This window comes from Babylonia areolata, chromosome 19 (genome assembly GCF_041734735.1).
Source record: "Babylonia areolata isolate BAREFJ2019XMU chromosome 19, ASM4173473v1, whole genome shotgun sequence".
NCBI lineage: Eukaryota > Metazoa > Mollusca > Gastropoda > Neogastropoda > Buccinidae > Babylonia > Babylonia areolata.
The window spans coordinates 54672365-54695129 of record NC_134894.1 but is presented as its reverse complement, the minus strand read 5'-3'; the positions used below and the strand labels follow the sequence as shown (position 1 = coordinate 54695129).

Below are 22765 nucleotides of genomic sequence, written 5' to 3'. Positions count from 1 at the left end.
GAGCGAGAGATTACTGACTCGAGCCTACTACGTTTCAGCTGTCATTCATTTGCACATTCAGCATACCGTCACTGACCGACAGCAACAGAAAGAAAGAAACCAACACTGGGAGAATAAAGGGGAAGGAGAGGCAGAAACAATGGGAGAATAAAGGGGAAGGAGAGGCAGAAACAATGGGAGAATAAAGGGAAGGAGAGGCAGAAACACACAAAGAAAGAAACAATGGGAGAATAAAGGGGAAGGAGAGGCAGAAACAATGGGAGAATAAAAGGGAAGGAGAGGCAGAAACAATGGGAGAATAAAGGGGAAGGAGAGGCAGAAACAATGGGAGAATAAAGGGGAAGGAGAGGCAGAAACAATGGGAGAATAAAGGGAAAGGAGAGGCAGAAACAATGGAGAATAAAGGGAAGGAGAGGCAGAAACAATGGAAGAATAAAGGGGAAGGAGAGGCAGAAACAATGGGAGAATAAAGGGAAAGGAGAGGCAGAAACACACAAAGAAAGAAACAATGGGAGAATAAAGGGGAAGGAGAGGCAGAAACAATGGGAGAATAAAGGGAAAGGAGAGGCAGAAACACACAAAGAAAGAAACAATGGGAGAATAAAGGGGAAGGAGAGGCAGAAACAATGGGAGAATAAAGGGAAAGGAGAGGCAGAAACACACAAAGAAAGAAACAATGGGAGAATAAAAGGGAAGGAGAGGCAGAAACACTGGGAGAATAAAGGGGAAGGAGAGGCAGAAACACTGGGAGAATAAAGGGGAAGGAGAGGCAGAAACACTGGGAGAATAAAGGGAAAGGAGAGGCAGAAACACACAAAGAAAGAAACAATGCGAGAATAAAGGGGAAGGAGAGGCAGAAACAATGGAGAATAAAGGGAAAGGAGAGGCAGAAACAATGGGAGAATAAAGGGGAAGGAGAGGCAGAAACAATGGGAGAATAAAGGGGAAGGAGAGGCAGAAACAATGGAGAATAAAAGGGAAGGAGAGGCAGAAACAATGGGAGAATAAAGGGGAAGGAGAGGCAGAAACAATGGAAGAATAAAGGGGAAGGAGAGGCAGAAACACACAAAGAAAGAAACAATGGGAGAATAAAGGGGAAGGATACGCAGAAACAATGGGAGAATAAAGGGAAAGGAGAGGCAGAAACAATGGGAGAATAAAGGGGAAGGAGAGGCAGAAACACACAAAGAAAGAAACAATGGGAGAATAAAAGGGAAGGAGAGGCAGAAACAATAGGAGAATAAAGGGAAAGGAGAGGCAGAAACAATGGGAGAATAAAGGGGAAGGAGAGGCAGAAACACACAAAGAAAGAAACAATGGGAGAATAAAAGGGAAGGAGAGGCAGAAACAATGGGAGAATAAAGGGGAAGGATACGCAGAAACAATGGGAGAATAAAGGGAAAGGAGAGGCAGAAACAATGGGAGAATAAAGGGAAAGGAGAGGCAGAAACAATGGGAGAATAAAGGGGAAGGAGAGGCAGAAACACACAAAGAAAGAAACAATGGGAGAATAAAAGGGAAGGAGAGGCAGAAACAATGGGAGAATAAAGGGGAAGGAGAGGCAGAAACACACAAAGAAAGAAACAATGCGAGAATAAAGGGGAAGGAGAGGCAGAAACAATGGAGAATAAAGGGGAAGGAGAGGCAGAAACAATGGGAGAATAAAGGGGAAGGAGAGGCAGAAACAATGGGAGAATAAAGGGGAAGGAGAGGCAGAAACAATGGGAGAATAAAGGGGAAGGAGAGGCAGAGACAATAGGAGAATAAAGGGGAAGGAGAGGCAGAAACAATGTAGAATAAAGGGGAAGGAGAGGCAGAAACAATGGGAGAATAAAGGGGAAGGAGAGGCAGAAACAATGGGAGAATAAAAGGGAAGGAGAGGCAGAAACAATGGGAGAATAAAGGGGAAGGAGAGGCAGAAACAATGGGAGAATAAAGGGGAAGGAGAGGCAGAAACAATGGGAGAATAAAGGGGAAGGAGAGGCAGAAACAATGGGAGAATAAAGGGAAAGGAGAGGCAGAAACAATGGGAGAATAAAGGGGAAGGAGAGGCAGAAACAATGGGAGAATAAAGGGGAAGGAGAGGCAGAAACAATGGGAGAATAAAGGGGAAGGAGAGGCAGAAACAATGGGAGAATAAAGGGGAAGGAGAGGCAGAAACAATGGGAGAATAAAAGGGAAGGAGAGGCAGAAACAAGGGGAGAATAAAGGGGAAGGAGAGGCAGAAACAATGGGAGAATAAAGGGGAAGGAGAGGCAGAAACACACAAAGAAAGAAACAATGGGAGAATAAAGGGAAAGGAGAGGCAGAAACAATGGGAGAATAAAGGGGAAGGAGAGGCAGAAACAAGGGGAGAATAAAGGGAAAGGAGAGGCAGAAACAATGGGAGAATAAAGGGGAAGGAGAGGCAGAAACAATGGGAGAATAAAGGGGAAGGAGAGGCAGAAACAATGGGAAAATAAAGGGGAAGGAGAGGCAGAAACAATGGGAGAATAAAGGGGAAGGAGAGGCAGAAACAAGGGGAGAATAAAGGGAAAGGAGAGGCAGAAACAATGGGAGAATAAAGGGGAAGGAGAGGCAGAAACAATGGGAGAATAAAGGGGAAGGAGAGGCAGAAACAATGGGAGAATAAAGGGGAAGGAGAGGCAGAAACAATGGGAGAATAAAGGGAAAGGAGAGGCAGAAACACACAAAGAAAGAAACAAGGGGAGAATAAAGGGGAAGGAGAGGCAGAAACAATAGGAGAATAAAGGGAAAGGAGAGGCAGAAACACACAAAGAAAGAAACAATGGGAGAATAAAGGGGAAGGAGAGGCAGAAACAATGGGAGAATAAAGGGAAAGGAGAGGCAGAAACACACAAAGAAAGAAACAAGGGGAGAATAAAGGGGAAGGAGAGGCAGAAACAATAGGAGAATAAAGGGAAAGGAGAGGCAGAAACACACAAAGAAAGAAACAATGGGAGAATAAAGGGGAAGGAGAGGCAGAAACAATGGGAGAATAAAGGGGAAGGAGAGGCAGAAACACACAAAGAAAGAAACAATGGGAGAATAAAAGGGAAGGAGAGGCAGAAACAATAGGAGAATAAAGGGAAAGGAGAGGCAGAAACAATGGGAGAATAAAGGGAAAGGAGAGGCAGAAACAATGGGAGAATAAAGGGAAAGGAGAGGCAGAAACAATGGGAGAATAAAGGGAAAGAGAGGCAGAAACAATGGGAGAATAAAGGGGAAGGAGAGGCAGAAACAAGGGGAGAATAAAGGGAAAGGAGAGGCAGAAACAATGGGAGAATAAAGGGAAAGGAGAGGCAGAAACAAGGGGAGAATAAAGGGAAAGGAGAGGCAGAAACAATGGGAGAATAAAGGGGAAGGAGAGGCAGAAACAATGGGAGAATAAAGGGGAAGGAGAGGCAGAAACAATGGGAGAATAAAGGGGAAGGAGAGGCAGAAACAATGGGAGAATAAAGGGGAAGGAGAGGCAGAAACAATGGGAGAATAAAGGGAAAGGAGAGGCAGAAACAATGGAGAATAAAGGGGAAGGAGAGGCAGAAACAATGGAGAATAAAGGGAAAGGAGAGGCAGAAACACACAAAGAAAGAAACAATGGGAGAATAAAGGGGAAGGAGAGGCAGAAACAATGGGAGAATAAAGGGGAAGGAGAGGCAGAAACAATGGGAGAATAAAGGGGAAGGAGAGGCAGAAACAATAGGAGAATAAAAGGGAAGGAGAGGCAGAAACAATGGAGAATAAAGGGAAAGGAGAGGCAGAAACACACAAAGAAAGAAACAATGGGAGAATAAAAGGGAAGGAGAGGCAGAAACAATAGGAGAATAAAAGGGAAGGAGAGGCAGAAACAATGGAGAATAAAGGGAAAGGAGAGGCAGAAACAATGGAGAATAAAGGGAAGGAGAGGCAGAAACAATGGAGAATAAAGGGGAAGGAGAGGCAGAAACACACAAAGAAAGAAACAATGGGAGAATAAAGGGGAAGGAGAGGCAGAAACAATGGGAGAATAAAGGGGAAGGAGAGGCAGAAACACACAAAGAAAGAAACAATGGGAGAATAAAAGGGAAGGAGAGGCAGAAACAATAGGAGAATAAAGGGAAAGGAGAGGCAGAAACAATAGGAGAATAAAGGGAAAGGAGAGGCAGAAACAATGGGAGAATAAAGGGGAAGGAGAGGCAGAAACACACAAAGAAAGAAACAATGGGATAATAAAAGGGAAGGAGAGGCAGAAACAATGGGAGAATAAAGGGGAAGGAGAGGCAGAAACACACAAAGAAAGAAACAATGGGAGAATAAAAGGGAAGGAGAGGCAGAAACAATAGGAGAATAAAGGGAAAGGAGAGGCAGAAACAATAGGAGAATAAAGGGAAAGGAGAGGCAGAAACAATGGGAGAATAAAGGGGAAGGAGAGGCAGAAACACACAAAGAAAGAAACAATGGGATAATAAAAGGGAAGGAGAGGCAGAAACAATGGGAGAATAAAGGGGAAGGAGAGGCAGAAACACACAAAGAAAGAAACAATGGGAGAATAAAGGGAAAGGAGAGGCAGAAACAATGGGAGAATAAAGGGAAAGGAGAGGCAGAAACAATGGGAGAATAAAGGGGAAGGAGAGGCAGAAACACACAAAGAAAGAAACAATGGGATAATAAAAGGGAAGGAGAGGCAGAAACAATGGGAGAATAAAGGGGAAGGAGAGGCAGAAACACACAAAGAAAGAAACAATGGGAGAATAAAGGGGAAGGAGAGGCAGAAACAATGGGAGAATAAAGGGGAAGGAGAGGCAGAAACACACAAAGAAAGAAACAATGGGATAATAAAAGGGAAGGAGAGGCAGAAACAATGGGAGAATAAAGGGGAAGGAGAGGCAGAAACACACAAAGAAAGAAACAATGGGAGAATAAAGGGGAAGGAGAGGCAGAAACAATGGGAGAATAAAGGGGAAGGAGAGGCAGAAACACACAAAGAAAGAAACAATGGGATAATAAAAGGGAAGGAGAGGCAGAAACAATGGGAGAATAAAAGGGAAGGAGAGGCAGAAACAATGGGAGAATAAAGGGGAAGGAGAGGCAGAAACAATGGAAGAATAAAGGGGAAGGAGAGACAGAAACACACAAAGAAAGAAACAATGGGATAATAAAAGGGAAGGAGAGGCAGAAACAATGGGAGAATAAAGGGGAAGGAGAGGCAGAAACAATGGGAGAATAAAGGGGAAGGAGAGGCAGAAACAATTGGAGAATAAAGGGGAAGGAGAGGCAGAAACACACAAAGAAAGTACGAAATCAAAAGACCACAAAAAAAAACTAATCGAAAAAAGGAAGGAAAGGGAAGAAAAACAGGAAGGGAAAAAAAAGAAGAGAAAAATGCATTACTGTTTTGTCACAACAGATTTATCTGTGTGAAATTCCGGCTCTCTCTCCCCCAGGAAGAGCGTGTTGCAACAACGAGAGTTTAAACATTTCACACACACCGTCGTAACATTCGTGAACACAGCAAGAATTAACCAACCTCTGGCAGGGTCCTGATCCAGTAATTCACGGAAGCCAGCACCTCCATCCCACGTTCGTTTTAATCCGATCCATGGCCTGGAAGAGTGGAAAGGTACTGTAAAGAGAATGGACTCTTTTTTCTTCTTCTTTTCTTTAGAGCTGTTTGGGGTAAAAAAAATAATAATAAATAAATAAAATACAGGTAATGTGAAAAGAATGGGCTGTTTTGGGAGAGAAAAAAAAGTCTGATGAAAGAGGGATAATAAGAGAGAAATATTCATGTTATCATGTTATCTTTTATTTCCCATCAGAATTATTTTATTCTTTACGGAAAATCATACAGTCAGCCAACAGAGACAGAGAGACAGGCAGACAGGAAAACAGACACACAGATAGACGGACAGACACACACACACACACACACACACACACACACACACACACACACACACACACTGGAAACAGCTGACCGAGTCCGAATGTCCACGCTGTTATCAAGCAGCTCGTACATTCAACTGACGGACCGAAAACAAACGTCGGTCCAGCCGTTTCCAGTGGAAAGGAACGCTTTAAGCTTGGTACCTGACAGTTATGAATGAATGAAACAGAATCCCCCAAGGATGCAGGAAGACCACAAAAAAACCCCGAAGAAATCGAGTGACACACCGCCCTAAAGGACATGACACCCCCCACCGATCAAATACTGGAGACCTCGAGCTGTTCTGGCAGACATGACAAGCTATGACACAGAGGGTTGACAACAACAGAGGACTGACAGAAGCTGAAGGGAAAAAAAATGAAATAAATCATCAAAGTCCGGTTTTGTTTTTCTAGACCGAAATCCAGCAGCGCACATCACCAGATTAGTTTAAAGTCTGAAAGCTTACTTACTACACAGACAGACATACGGACAGTCGTGTGTGTGTGTGTGTGTGTGTGTGTGTGTGTGTGTGTGCGTGCGTGCGTGCGTGCGTGCGTCCGTGCGTGCGTCCGTGCGTGCGTGCGTGCGTGCGTGCGTGCATGTGTGTGTGTCCCTTTTTGCATCCCTGTTTCCATCTGTTTGTATGTCGCTCTCTCTCTCTGTCTCTCTCTCTGTCTCTCTCTCTCTTTGACAGAAGTTAGTATTACGCACTAATTTGTCTCTGGTGGGGTTTTCCCCCTCTTTTATCGTGGATTTCCTGACGGCGGATCCTTTCGCCTGTCTGTTTCCAAAGCTGGTTTATCTGTCTCTCTGTTTGCATTGTTTCACCGGCCTGCTTGGATTTCCCCTCAATTTTTATTTCATTTCAGCTGATTCATTCGCATGATAATTTTCCGAATTCTGTCTGTGTGCTTAATCAGTCTCTTTCTCTCTTCCACATTCACACACACACACACACACACACACACACACACACACTGGAAACAGCTCTCATCGGTCAGCGAGTCCGAATGTCCACGCTGTTATCAAGCAGCTCGTACATTCAACTGACGGACCGAAAACAAACGTCGGTCCAGCCGTTTCCAGTGGAAAGGAACGCTTTAAGCTTGGTACCTGACAGTTATGAATGAATGAAACAGAATCCCCCAAGGATGCAGGAAGACCACAAAAAAACCCCGAAGAAATCGAGTGACACACCGCCCTAAAGGACATGACACCCCCCACCGATCAAATACTGGAGACCTCGAGCTGTTCTGATTAGTTCAAAGTCTGAAAGCTTACTTACTACACAGACAGACATACGGACAGTCGTGTGTGTGTGTGTGTGTGTGTGTGTGTGTGTGTGTGTGTGTGTGTGTGTGTGTGTGTGTGTGTGTGTGTGTGTGTGTGTGTGTGTGTGTGTGTCCCTTTTTGCATCCCTGTTTCCATCTGTGTGTAAATATGTCGCTCTCTCGCTCTCTCTCTCTCTCTGTCTCTCTCTTTGACAGAAGTTGGTATTACGCACTAATTTGTCTCAGTTGGGGTTTTCCCCCTCTTTTATCGTGGATTTCTTGACGGCGGATCCTTTCGTCTGTCTGTTTCCAAAGCTCGTTTATCTGTCTCTCTGTTTGCATTGTTTCACCGGCCTGCTTGGATTTCCCCTCAATTTTTATTTCATTTCAGCTGATTCATTCGCATGATAATTTTCCGATTTCTGTCTGTGTGCTTAATCAGTCTCTTTCTCTCTTCCACATTCACGCACACGCACACACACACACACACACACACACACACACACACACACACACAGTGGTGATGACAGACATAAGGAATGGAGAGACGGGAGGGAGCGGTATGTGTTGTATGAACAGTATAATATATTACACCACAATCATATCACTTGCAACTACAGACACCTAACAAGTGTAGCTGGCCATGGAGTGGGCAGTGTTTACTGACTGTGACTTGGAATAGTCATCGTGGCAGCTGCGATCATTGCAATGAGAATGGTTGTCGGAATGAGCGCGAGACCCAACGGAACTAATACCACTGCATTAAATTCTTTTATATATCGGTTGTTGTTGTTGTTGTTTTGTGTTGTTTTTCTGCTTTCCACATCCCGGAACCTCGGTTTCTTCGATTGGAAACGATGACTGCTTGACCAGATCGTGGTTAAATTTCGTCGATATACCAAAATCAACGTGTCTCATCTGCATTTGTTTTTGCTTTTTTCAAGTCTTGGTCACCTATTACTGAACAGGCGGTCTTCTGTAGCGGGGCTCCCCAAAGAGTCTTTTAAGCAGTAAATAATTATACATCTATCACCGCTCACTTTAAAAAGGTTCCACTGCAATAACACGGACAAAATATCACATACAAATGAACTGATGTAGTTATACAGCACCAACAGAAGCTTGTTGCAACATGTATCGATGTTAAAAATTATTGAAAGGGAAACTCTCTCACTCTCTCTCTCTCTCCCAAACACACACACACACACACACACACACACACACACACACACACACACACACACACATTTTAAAACAGCGAACATGATCCAAACGGTAATCGTTACCTGTCAGCCCTGACTCCTTTATAATGTCAAACGATGTAAACATATGCGTTGAAATATTACATCAGAAAAAAAAGCCTCGCATCCAATTAAAGAATAGGTTCCATCGAAATATAAAGCACTCATATCATTTTATATCTTACCGAAAATCACATGAAAGCATGTTTCAGAGACCCAAAGTTAAGCAAAACAACTTGCATCTCAACGGACCGGAAGTCCCATAATTCAGGATTGCTTCCTTCGCGATACATGTCGGCGAAAGACCCACACAAAGGAGCATCACATCCTTCCACTGACTCCTCAAAGCGAGGATCTGCGGCAACAATTACTGCCAACATTTTCCGTTCTGAGCCAGCGTCTGCCCCGAAGAGCATCCGAACAATGTGTACATGTGCACAGCAGCCGTGAACTTTCTGTTCCACGAGATGGTGCAAGGCTCTGTGCTGGGCCCAGTGCTTTTCACACTCTACACCACTTCACTAACACCTCTCACTGAAACTTATGCCATCCGTCATGAAATGTATGCTGATTATACTGAACTTAAACATTCACCAGCCGCCGTGGCGAAGTGGTTAGCGTCGCGGACTGATGGCTGGGAGGACGCGAGTTCGAATCCCAGCGGAGGTGGGTTTTTCGGCCCGTGGCCGGCTCCTACCCAGAGTTGAGTGTGCCGTGGGCTTAAATGGGGAGACTGGGACCACACAGTCGAGTGTCATCCACTTCAAGGATGCGTCTTTGGGTATGTTGTTCTAATTACCTGACCAACACTGCAAGTGTCTGTATCTCTCGGGCCCGGTTAACGCCGGGATATCATTATGACAGGAAGCGTAGAGTACAGCCTTGTCAAGTAGTCCGAAACCAAAATGGACCTCCATAGCAACATCGTCATCGTCATTCTCCTCCTCCTCCACTATCATCATCAATAAAAAAAATAAAAAATAAAAAAAAAATAATAATAATAATAATAAACAGTCCCAAAGCCTGTGACCTTTCATGCCCTGCTCTCATGGTGACCTCAGTTTCGATACCCCTGCACTTCTGTGCTTGGGGTGAGTCCTGTCAATGTCTTCAGTGTCGGCAGATTCATGGGGGGCTGTTGTTTGAGGGACGTAGTGGCGGTCTCCACTCTGGGAGGGACGCTCACTCAGTCTGGCTCCGCGACTAAGCCATTATTGTCGTTAGCAGGGGCCTTAGTAGGTGGTGTCCTAAGTACGTAAAATCAGAACAGGCACCACTGAACACCACCGAAGTGATTCAGCAGCAGTGCAGGGTCTCCTCTGGTGTGTGGCCTCCTGGCGACCTAACATCGATGGTTCCCTACGGACTGCCGACGCTGGAACTGTGACGGACGAACCCAGGTGTGGCCGTGTATGGGGGAATCTAAATGAGCGGCGTGGGAGTAATGCCACTGAAACGGTGCAGATGATGGGACAGAAAAAAAAGAAAAAGATACCCCTCCACATTATGAACATCTTATTCAAACTCTCCAAGACTGTGTCACAGAAGTGAAAAATTGGATGACAGAAAACAAACTGAAAGTAAACGATGATAAGACTGAAGTCCTGAGACTCCTTCCTCCATCAGTAGATATCACTTCCCTGCCTTCCACTGTCGATCACAGAAACTCTTCTATCTCATTCTCTGATCATGTTCGTGACCTTGGCTTTTTCCTCGATAAAGATCTTTCCATGCAGTATCACATCAGCAAAACCTGTCAAACAGCCTACTTTGAACTCAAATGAATCAGCTCCATGTGCCACTACCTCACACTTTGTGCAACCAAAACACTAGTTAGTTGATGCATACTCTCTATATTAGACTAATGCAATTCTCTTCTCATCGGTTGTCCCGCAAACACTCCTCAGACCACAACAGCAGGTACAAAACTCAGCAGCCAAACTGATTTATAAAGTAAAAAAGATCCGCACACTGCATACCCCTTCTGAAAGAGTTGCACTGGTCACCCACAGAGCAAAGAATCAAATACAAAGCCGCCTGTCTCTGCTACCATGTCATAATTATGTGGAACTGCACCCCAATACCTATCTGACATCTTTCAAATCTATCTACCCTCCCGTTCTCTTCGCTCTGCTGCCGATAATATAGCCTTCCGCGTCCCAAAATACAAAAGAAACGGGAGGGTACATAGATTTGAAAGATGTCAGAGAGGTATTGGGGTGCAGTTCCAGATATGACATGATAAGTGCCCAGCTATTACTATCATTATTATTTAATCTCCTCGTCTGCAGTCCCCGTTCTATCAATGTTACGTATCACGACCTAAAAATAGCTGAGGTTCAGCTTCTAATGCAAGTCATATTTTCAGTCCTTCTTTCTTTCCAGTTATAGTTAGGGGTCTTGTTGTAAACTTCAAGAGGTAGGAAGATGAGCTTTGGGCCTGTGTTTGGGGGTTTATATATAGAAGCACATCCTTTAAATTCTTGACTGGGCGCGAGCGCGTACTCTCTCTCTCTCTCTCTCTCTCTCTCTCTCTCACACACACACACACACACACACATTGTAATTTGTTGTAATTCTACTGGTTGACTAATTACCTTGGTTTGTTTCGCTTATATTCTTTTTAACGCTAATTGAGGAGAGAGGAACAGGGAAAGTAGTGATGATTTAAGGCATGTGTGGTGTGGGGAAGATGATGGATTTTCGTTTAAAAACAGACGTTAAGCAAAAGAACGAACACACACACACACACACACACACACACACACACGCACGCACGCAAGCAAGCAAGCAAACAAGCATGCACGTGGGCTCCGTGTTCCGTCACCAGTTTCCCTTTCCACCTCACCAGCCTAGTCTGTAAAATGCATGTCACATTATTTTACAATATGCTTTTCTTCATAATGTTTAACTCTCTCCATACGAACGGCGAAAGAAACGACGTTAACAGCGTTTCACCCCAATTACCATCATCAAAATATTGCAAGTGGAAGGCTCTTATACTGAAGACGTGAATGTTGACAAAGAATACCACAATTCTGACGACGGAAGCTAAAGGTTGGGTCATTCAGACACCCACTGGACATCCGAGGGGTCTGTGTAGAGGAGAAGAGAGGACTGGCCGTACTGAGTGAGTTAAAACCCACAATTGAAATTCTGTCACAAACCCACATATAAATTTCTTGCTCTTGTTGTGTTGCTGTTGTTGTTGTTGTTGTTGTTGTTGCTGCTGCTGTTGTTGTTGTTGACGAAGATCGTGGTGTTGATAATGACGATAATATTGGTAACGATGATAATGATGACGATAACACTAATGCCTTGTTTCCAAAATAGCTTTGTTCTCGATATCCCAAAACACCACAGACACAAATTTACCATGAGACGACAAACCAAAGGAAACCTTCTGAAAGAAAACTTAGAAAAGAAGATGAAAACAAAAAAGAAATGAAGAACACAAATTAAGAAAGAAAGGAAGGAAAGAAAGAAAGGAAGGAAGAAGGGAAGAAAGTAAGAAAGAGAGTTAGAAAGAAAGAAAGAAAGAAAGAACATATAGCCACGAAAATACTTGTTGCACAGTGGTACACCATCACGCTCCCTTATCAATTCTGTTCGCCTTACAGACACTCGGCACTCTAAGCGCGGTAAGATAAAACCTTGACAGTTAAACGGTACATGCGGGACCCCCCTTCTCGTGCTGGCGGAAATTGAGCAGACTGATTTGCGGAACTGCCACCAAAGGCAGTCGATTCTGACTTCGCCAAGAAAGTAATCGGTGAAACTCCAGAACCCGCTACTGAAACAAATGGATAAAACTTAGTAATCCCACTGAGGCCGCGGGGCGCTGACTTTCCGGAATTTCCCGTATTTCTCTTCCCTTCCACCCAGTCTGCGGTTGGTTTACATCTCAGGAGACTTCGCAAGGGCCTCAATAAAGCCCTAGACGTTACGGTATTTGAAAATAAATGAAAGCGAGACATGTAGAGTGTCGTAAATCTAGTCCGCCAGTCACTGGTGTGTTAAAAGGTCGTAGTCAGCTGTGAATTGGAAATGAAATCAGATGAACAAGAACAATCCTTTATGAACAAAAGAACAGAAAAAAAAAACAAGAAAGAAAGAAAGATACATTAGCAAATAATGAAGGAATAAAGTGTGAAATAAAGTAGCATGAAAGGAGGAAAATGTTGGGAAGGTTTTAGAAAGAAGAAAATAGAGAAAAGAATATAAACAAAGTATGTAGGGAGGGAAGGACGAACGGACAAGCATATTGACATAAAGAAATGAAGAGAGAGAGAAACAAAAAAACCAACAAAATAGATAGATAGATAGATGAATGGATCGATGGACTGATTTTCTTTTCTTTAGAAAGCCACTTTTATTTGACTTTAGTGTCCTGCACATTTACCAACTTCCTCATTTATTTCCGGGATTCATTTCTGTTACATTGAAATGATACACATAATAAACATTTGAAAGTGTTAGAGTACTTTTTCGTTATTTTTGTTTTTAGTTGTTTTTTGTTTGAAAGGCTCCTTTGTCTGTTCGTCCGTCTGTGTGACCGCTTGTGTGTGTGTGTGTGTGTGTGTGTGTGTGTGTGTGTGTGTCTGTCTGTCTGTCTGTCTGTCTGTCTGTCTGTCTGTCTGTGTCTGTGTCTCCATGAATGTCACGACTTGATAACTTTGGACAAGCAATCACTTAGAATTTCCGAAACGCTATAATTACTAAGCAAAGCCAGAGATGGCCCTTAGTTTGTCGAGCTGCAGAGAAAGCGTCATGAACTAGTCGGTGCGGCAAAGGTTCACCTGGTCAAGTCGGACGTGCCAATTTCCGGGCCGTGGCGAAGTGGTCAGCGTCGTGGACTGACGAGTGGGATAACGCTAGTTCGAGCCCCATCAGAAGCTGGGGTTTGGGGGGCCCCTTGGCCAACTCCTTGCCCAGAGTGGAGAGTGCTTTGGGCTCCAGGGGGGGGGGGGGATACATAGTGAAGGGCCATCCACCTAATAGTTGCAGCCTTTCGGAATGCTGATCGATGCTGTAGGTGTCTGCATCTTTCGGGCCTGGTTGACGCTGGGGTATGAGGGTTACAAAAGGATGCGTAGAGTACAGCCATGTCATGTGGTCCAAAAACCTACATGGACTTCCATAGTCATCAGCCTCATCATCCATCCATAACCAAAACAAATCCCAAATCATGTGGCGCGGATGACGATAAGAACAAAAACAAAGATAGCCACACAAAAAATTGGAAAGAAATATGAATTCAAGCCACCTTGATGACAGGCATGCAGTTCTAAACTGATACACAACCTTTTATAGCAGGCGGGAAATGACTCTCTATAGGACAGACAACCGCTTCGGTTATTAGTTAGCTGTAATTCCTGAACAAAACAACAGAATCACTCCCGATTTCTTTTTCTTTTTTTTCCCTGTGAAAAACCCGGGTGAGTGTGCCAAACTTGAGCTTGACCGGTTTCGAAGTTTGGATCGGTCTATGACACAGCAAAGCCGGCGCCTGCCCTAAGCGGACTGAAGACGTGTAAGAAATTGAAAGAGATTTATAACCAAAGTGACCCCACCTCGCTTCATCAAAGCGGAGCCGCACACACACACACACACACACACACACACACACACACACACACACTACACGCACGTCCAACACAAGACGATTCACCAAATCAGTCTGGCCAATATTTTAGAAGTGTCGCTCCTTGACACAACTGGACCGTCTTTCTCTCAGTCTCCACCAGCCCCCGCCAGCCTGGCGGACCAAAAGCTTGACGACGTTTTGATTCATCGCCGCTGCCCCGAGGCCCAGAGTGGCAAGCACGGCACTGATCCATGGAGCGATCAACACTGGCCCGGAGGGGGCGGATTCAGTCCAGGAGATAATCAGTCATGGTTTGAGACGGTTTCAATGAATGAAGGGACGCTACTCTCATCTATCTCCAGGAAGAAGTTCCCGAGAGTTGCGGTACGTACTTGTCTTCGAGATCTACTCCAAATTTTCTTCAGATTGATATCGGAAGAGAGGGGTGAGGGAACTGGATGCAAGTCATTCGGATGAGACGATAAACCGAGGTCCCGTGTGCAGAATGCACTTAGCGCACGTAAAAGAACCCACGGCAACAAAAGGGTTATCCCTGGCAAAATTCTGTAGAAAAATCTACTTCGATAAGAAAAACAAATAAAACTGCAAGCAGGAAAAAATACAAAAAATGGTTGGAGCTCTCAGTGTAGCGACGCGCTCTCCCTGGGGAGAACAGCCCGAATTTCACACAGAGAAATCTGTTGTGACCAAAAAAAAAAGAAAAAAAGAAAAGAGAAATACAAAATACAAATACAAATAAGGTGTGTATGCACACGGTTCTGAATGTTTAGATTTTGAAGTGTACACCTTTTTGTTATCCAAAATGCAAAATTAGTTTCTTTTCCTTTGCCAGTTACTTTTTCGATGCAACACAACATAATGAAATCAAATAACTTGCCGCAGTGGGAGATCATGAAAACAAACTGTATCGGAGTTAGAAATGAGAAAAGATGGTGTTCAAAGGTACCTTAAGATGAAGCTACCTCCCTTAAATCTTATTTCAGGCAACGGTTGGTGAAACCAGTTCTCCATAGAAACACGACGCCTTCGGTTCCCTGCACTTTGTTTCCTACTGAATTCTGCGCATTGCAGCTGTGGTAGTGTGTACCAAACTATACTAACACTACACTGGTGACCCCGACATGATAACGTCTAAAATATCTCAAGAAATGTTAACTGAAGAAAATAACCTCGCTGATTTAGCGACACAGCTTCGATCTTTGGCTACTCAACCAGGTATAAATGAAGTGTCTGTCCAACTGCCAGAATACTGGGCAAAATCAGCAGAAGTTTGATTTGCAAGGGTATAAACCAAGATGGAACAAAATGTGTCAGTGCTCTTGACATCAACACAGCAGAGGAAGTTCAGTCCATCTTTACCAACCGATGCCTAAAAATCATATTCAAGGGAGATAACTTTCAGTCACTGCAGAGGGAGGGTCAGTCTCGGATAGAACTAGAATGACTCCGTCACAGGTCCCAGAAAGACTCCACGGGAGTTATTTGAGGGCCAGCATTAATGCCCCAAAGTGACTGCCCCTGGATTGGTTTTGTGTGTGTGTGTGTGTGTGTGTGTGTGTGTGTGTGTGTGTGTGTGTGTGTGTGTGTTTCCTAGTCCTGAATTTACTCCACTCGTGTATATGTGGAGTTAACCTGGTAGTACCCCCAGAATTCTTGTTGGAGTCGAAAAGATACCAACCCAGACTAACGCATTATGGTGTGGTTTCGGGACAAAGATTGGATTGTGTTTGTGGCTTCCCCAAATTAAATTTGAGGAATGGTAGTCATTTCAGGACAAGGGATGGAATCGTCCCCGGCTAACCCCATGCTGGAGTCATTTCATGCCCATCCCAGAAAAAAACTCAACAGAGCTAATTTGATAGGGGGGTTATTCTGGGGAGTCACACCGATTTTTAGCCAAAGTTGAGTGTGTCGTGAACTCAGATAGGAAGACTGTGACCACAAAATCGAGTGCCATCCGCTTCATAGATGGCCTGAGAGAGTGCTCCTGAAATTTTGTGCCCAACGCTGCTCGCATCTGTGGTTCTTAAACCTTGCTAACAATGGAATGCTGTAAAATGCAATGTGGATCATACCACTGTTATATGCCTAATCTTTCATCGAAATTAATCTTCACGGCGTTATCATAATCATCGTCATTCTCAAAGACCATCATGAAAAAAAGAAACGTCTAAACCTCTGCAGCCTAATTCTTGTGATTGCCACATTAGTTTTCATTTCTTTTTCCCTTCTCTGCCACTGGCCAACTAATGTCGACAATTCTCGTGTTAGCAGATTCATGGGGAATAGTGTTTGAAAGAAAGACTGTTCTTTCTTCAAAGCGGATGCTCGTTTAGTTTTCCTGCGCAAACCAAGCAATAATTGTAGGTCAGTATACGAGGCTACGTAGGTCGTAATCCTCGTATACTCATGTTGAATCAGAGCATGCACCACTGACAACTCGACCATAGACACTGCGGGGTCTCCTCTAATGAGTGGCAAGACACTGGCAGCTCCCTGGTAATTGCTTGGATGAGTAACGTGAAAACTAAACCTCTGAGAGCGTTCCTAAAAATGAACAAGAAAAGAAACCCTGAACATTATACCGTAATTAGAAATATGAACACCTTCCATTGTAATGATCATATGTCTGTTGACAAAAGCGGTAAAGTGTTCTTGAACAGTAAACCTAGTTTAAATGCATATATGGCACTCTATGCTCTTGTGTGTGTGTTTGTGGGTCTGTGTGTGTGTGTGTGTGTGTGTGTGTGTGTGTGCGCGTGTGTGTGTGTGTGCGTGTGCATGCAAGCGCATACGTATATATATATATATATGTGTGTGTGTGTGTGTGTGTGTGTGTGTGTGTGTGTGTGTACGAAGAGAACGAGAGACAGACAGAGACAGAGGGACAGACAGAGACACAGAGAGCACACTGGCTTCAGCCAAGAAAGCACACCACCAATATGAACGGCATCTTTGCTGAACACTGCTAAAACAAACGTGAACAAAATACCTTACAAAAAACAGAGCAAATCAATAACAAAGAGAAACCAAAAACAAAGAGAAACCAAAAACAAACAAAAACACACACACACACACACACACACACACACACACACACACACACCTACGTATCTATCTATCTATCTACCTATCTTTCCAAGAGCAAATCAGTTTAAAAGGTTAAAAGTTGAACAAAGTTGTTGTTGTTTTGTTTGTTTGTTTTTGTTTTTTTGACGATTCTTCAACTTCTTTGTGTGGAAAACTAAGATATCTGGGCCAGGATTTATTGTTCTCTCTCTCTCTTTCTCTCTCTCTCTCTCTTCACACACACACATAGAGAGAGATAGACCCCCCCCCCCAATAGTTAAAGAGAGACAGACAGACAGACAGACAGACAGACACACACACACACACACACACACACACACACACACACACACACACACACACACACACACACACACACACAAAACGCAAACCAAATAACAACATTATTCAATGCGGCTCTGAAACAAGCTCCAAAGAAAAATGCATAGCCGGCCGACAGGTGGCAGGCCCCAGTGGCCATTATTTCCATACCCAAGGCGGTGCACGTCGCCAAGATAACCCCCCCTGATCACCTCATCACTCCGGACTGTTTCAGATTCTGACATCCATCAGTCCTGGCTGTCCGCAAACTTCTTGTGTGTGTGTGTGTGTGTGTGTGTGTGTGTGTGTGTGTGTGTGTGTGTCTGTCTGTCTGTCTGTCTCTAAGTATTGGGAGGGTCTATCTCTCTCTATGTGTGTGTGAAGAGAGAGAGAGAGAGAGAGAGAGAGAGAGAGAGAGAGAGAGAGAGAGAGAGAACAATAAATCCTGGCCCAGATATCTTAGTTTTCCACACAAAGAAGTTGAAGAATCGTCAAAAAAAAACAAAAACAAACAAAACAACAACAACTTTGTTCATCTTTTAACCTTTTAAACTGATTTGCTCTTGGAAAGATAGGTAGATAGATAGATAGATACGTAGGTGTGTGTGTGTGTGTGTGTGTGTGTGTGTGTGTGTGTGTGTGTGTGTGTGTGTGTGTTTATGTGTGTGTGTGCGTGTGTGTGTGTGCGTGTGTGTGTGTGTGCGCGCGCGCGCGCGCGTACATCCTAATCATCAAATAAAATTTACCCCTAAATATCTTTTCTTTCTTTTTGTTTTTTAAGAAAAAAGAGAAAGAAATTAATAAAAGAAAAAAATGCAATATCATGTTGAGTCTTTAACTTTTTTTTCTTTTTTTTTTCTTTTTTTTTTTTTTGTTAGAAAAGCAGGCAGATAGCTGGACGAGCAAGTAAACAGATAGGCAGGTAGGTATGCAGGCAGGCAGACAAGCAGTCAGATGGGAAGATTCATAAATGGACAGGGGTGGACGGTGAATCGATGGGTGGACTGAAGTGGATTGAATGGATTTTAGTCGAACAACAGACACATAGACAGACAGACAGATGGACAGACTGATAAATAGGCATATCACGTTGTCACTGTGACAAAGAGTCAGACAGCCCAACAAACGTTATTTCATAAAACGAACGTGTGCAACTTAAAACAAGAGAGGCAAGGCCTTCAAGACTCACTTGTGATACATTTTTTAAAAAAAAATCCAAGCTTTTTATATATTGAGTATAATTTCAAAATGTAATGTTTAAGATGAGAAAGATCAGTTTAAAGCAAATTAAGTCCCCTAGCATTAATTACAGAGTAATTTCCCTTTTTTACTAACTGCACCAAAACGTTTGCAAAATAAATACCAAAAAAACTTCCATGCTTAACAAAAGAAGTTCCTGTTTGAACAAAAAATGATAATAATGACTGCTCTTGTTGCTGGGTCAGAATATCAGATCAAAGTGCCAAGTTTAGAGAATACAAAAAAATAAATATAACAGTAAATGCAGTTTGCATATAATTAGGCTTCTTTTTTTTTCTTTTTTTTTTTTGTGCCCATCCCAGAGGTGCAATGTTGTTTTAAACAAGATGACTGGAAAGAACTGAATTTTTCCTATTTTTATGCCTAATTTGGTGTCAACTGACAAAGTATTTGCAGAGAAAATGCCAATGTTAAAGTTTACCACACACACACATACACACACACACACAAACACACACACACACAGACAACCGAACACCGGGTTAAACATAGACTCACTTTGTTTACACAAGTGAGTCAAAAATAGATAACAAGAATTGTCTTTAGTACTAAAAACAACAGAGTCTTACGGGAAAGCAAATATATAACAATTTAAAGAAGACAGGTACCACGTTTTGACATAAATCCCACGTCTCACCCATTTTCCAAGCGAAAAGACATACATAACATTAAAAACGAGATATGAGTGACAAACAATATTCATCTGGATCACATTTGTTCACAAAAATCTAAACCATTGCGCTTTAAATATGAAAAGCTGTAAAGCAGAGCCGGTAGTTTCTCCCTTCTCTCTTGAATCATTGTCAATAACGATCAAATATTCTTTTTTGCAGCGCTGTGTAAGACGCAGAATAAGATAAGTTTAGAATAACTTTATTATCTCATTAAGAGAAATTACATCCAGTGCGGCAAGCTTTACACGGTTTACACTCACATCATTTAAAAGGGGCAATGCCGATATAATATCAGCACAAGAAAATAGAGAAGAAGAAGAAGAAAAAAAAAAAGCATAGAAATATCAACTCACAAAACAACAAAACATACTGAACTCATTTACCTCTCCTCCGCCTCTCGAAGATCTTTCTCCCTCCCCTCAAACCCCGCCTGCCTCTCGTCCATCCTCCGACCTCCCCTCCCCACACTCCCAATCCAGTTTCAGTTTCAGTTGCTCAAGGAGGCGTCACTGCGTTCGGGCAAACCATATACGCTACACCACATCTGCCAAGCAGATGCCTGACCAGCAGCGTAACCCAACGCGCTCCCAATCCAGACTGGACGTACTGGGTATTTTCAGCAGACACCGCGTACAACTGGGGCCATTCTCATCTTCATTTCTGCTACAGATAAAGGAGTGTGTGTGCGTGTGTGTCCTTGTCTCTGTGTGTGTGTGTGTGTGTGTGTGTGTGTGTGTGTGTGTGTTGCATACATCTCAGCATTTCTTTACTTTCTTCTTTGTCCCCAACATCAGATCGGGTTAGCGGCCAGGAACCGTCTATGTCATGGACGTGGGGGGGGTATTGAAGGGAATCCAATCTGGAAAAGGTCTCCAAACTTTCCGAGGACTGTTTTGTCTTCCCTGTGTCACGTACGCTTTGTGTCGCGAGTCACGTTCGTCTTCAGTAGATTTCATTTCGGTGCACTTCATTCCTTCTTTCTTTCTTTCTTTCTTCTTCTTCTTTTGCGGGTTTTTCCGTCCACTCACTGAATACCAAAACTGATTCTTCTAATCTGATTTCTGTTTCAAAGATACTGTGTGAGTAGACTCAATACCGGCCAAATGAAGTCAGTGATTTCAATCAAAATAAGAAAACAAAACAAAAAATGAAATTAAATGGATAAGTGAAATAAACAAAACGAATAACATTAAATGGAATTAACAGAATAAATAAATAAATATATATATAAATGAATAAACAAATACATACAAAAATATGTCAATGAATGAATAGATAAATAAATGAATGAATAAATAGATAAAGAATAAATAAATAGATAAGTAAATAAAACAAACAAATAAATAACAAAATATAATGAAGACTTTTTTGAGGAAGTGTCTGGGTTTGTTCCAATGTACCTTTTATTTACCTGTGTGCTATCTGAATCGTTAGCGTAACCAGAAGTTGTGTACCTTGTTAATGGAGAGAGGTACCACTCTTTACTATTTGTTAATAATGAAGACCCTAACTTAAACCTCTTTCGTTTTTTTTTCAACATATATTCGTGTCAGACGAACAGTGATGCAAACTTCTTTTTTTTGTTTCCTTTCTTTTCTTTTCTTTTCTTTTCTGTACACAGCACGTGCACTATCGTTGATCAGATTATCAGTCCCCAAAGCGTCGTGCCGGAGACAGCGGAGTGGCGCAGTGAATTTCATCAAGGGAAGAGCGAGACATTCATCCCCCTGGTGGACCTGTTGCCTCCCCCTCACCGTCACAGCCACTTTTCGTTTGAATTTCAATTTTCATGTGCGTTTGTGCTCTTCCGGGCCAGACTGTTCCCCGGGTTTTTTTAATACAAGCTCTTGCGCTGAGGTGCAGGATTGAAGAGACACGTGTGTGGAAGTGGGGAAGGGGGAGGGAGGGAGGGAGGGAGGTAGGGGGGAAAGGGAGGATGGTGTAATTTTGACAGCTGCTGTTTTTCGCTGTTGATTTGGTCTGTCATGATGGCGTTGTTGTTGGTGGTGTTGTGCTCTTTTCGAGTCTTGTTGGCTTTGTATTGTTTTTCTTTTTCTTTTCTTTTCTTTTTTTTTTTTTTTTTTCCTTTTTGTTGTTGTTATTGTTGACGTGTTTGTTGTTAGTAAAGCGACCTTCGAAGTCTTAACTGATTTTGTTTATGTCGCTGTTGTTGTTTTCTTGTGTTGTTGTTGCTGCTGCTATTGTGACCTCCAGAAGCAGTTGTTGATCATGATCCGTTTCGCTGTTTTCACTGCTGGTGCCGCGACCGATTAAATAGCCTTTCGACACAGAGAGAGCCAAACAGTTGTACAGCAACAATTCAGGCACAAGTAGGTCAGATGCTTAAACATATTAGTTCCTGTTCGCATTTGATATTTGGGCAGCAGACTAATCGTTTATATAAACTGGTGCACTGGAAGTTTTCAAACTATCCTAACCTATCGATTATATTCCCCAAACTGTGTCTACCAAACAGAATATTCATATCAAAGTAGTTTGGGTGGTTATGTATGTAAAGGTTGAAAAATCTAAATACGTAACAATCCGTGTACTTTCTCCAAAGCTACACATGTATTTGGAGACTTTAAACGGAATATGTAATATAAAAGAAGATGAGAATAAAAGTTTCACAAACGGCGATGGTAAAAGCTTTTCTGGCCTACATGTTGCATACAAGTGACCACACGCACGCGCGCGCGCGCGCACGCACACACACACACACACGCACACGCACAGACACAAACATACACATGCGTGTGCGCGCCATTTATACATAACCACATTCAGACGCACGCAAGCACACGCAAATACTGATGGTGTGGTCGTTATTTAGTCTATGGAATTAATCACATCAGGTAACTGAATGACTCTGGGGACACTCCATTAGGGAATCCAGTTTATTAAGTGCCCCTTCAGACTGAAAGATGGGGGCTGAGAGAGAGAGAGACAGAGAGAGAGAGAGAGAGACAGAGAGAGAGACAGAGAGAGAGGTAGAAAGAGAAAGAGTGAGAGAAAGAGAGAGAGAGAGAGAGAAGGAGAGATAATGTGGGAAAGAGACAGAGAGAGACAGAAAGCGAGAGAGAGAGACAGAGACAGATAGAGACACACACACACACAGAAACAGAAAGATAGACAGAGAGAGAGAGACAGAGAGATACAGACAGACAAACAGACAGAGACGGAGAGAGAGAGAGAGAGAGAGAGAAAGAGTGGGAGAGAGAGAGAGAGAAGGAGAGAGAGAAAGAGAGAGAGAGAGAGACTGAGCTTGAGATTATTTATTCATACAGGTCACAGCCCCTTTGAAGGGGGATATACAGTAAAATGCTGAAGTCACACATTAAAAAGTCTTCATGATGTAACATAGACACTTCTTGTGAGAGCTTTATACAAGTCTAAACAGGCAAGGGTATGAG

At 43.0% G+C, this 22765-nt stretch overlaps 1 protein-coding gene across 2 annotated transcripts in view; it reads right to left on the bottom strand.

Moving 5' to 3' along the window:
* Nucleotides 1-22765, bottom strand: part of LOC143294366 (uncharacterized) — a 200026-nt gene that overhangs the window by 128969 nt on the left and 48292 nt on the right. The window contains exon 2 of one of the 2 annotated variants that reach the window (XM_076605833.1): nt 5507-5583. The exons of the other annotated variant lie outside the window; for it this stretch is intronic. The gene's annotated coding sequence lies outside the window, so the exon portion shown is untranslated. The remainder of the gene's footprint in view (nt 1-5506; nt 5584-22765) is intronic. 2 annotated transcript variants of the gene reach the window in all.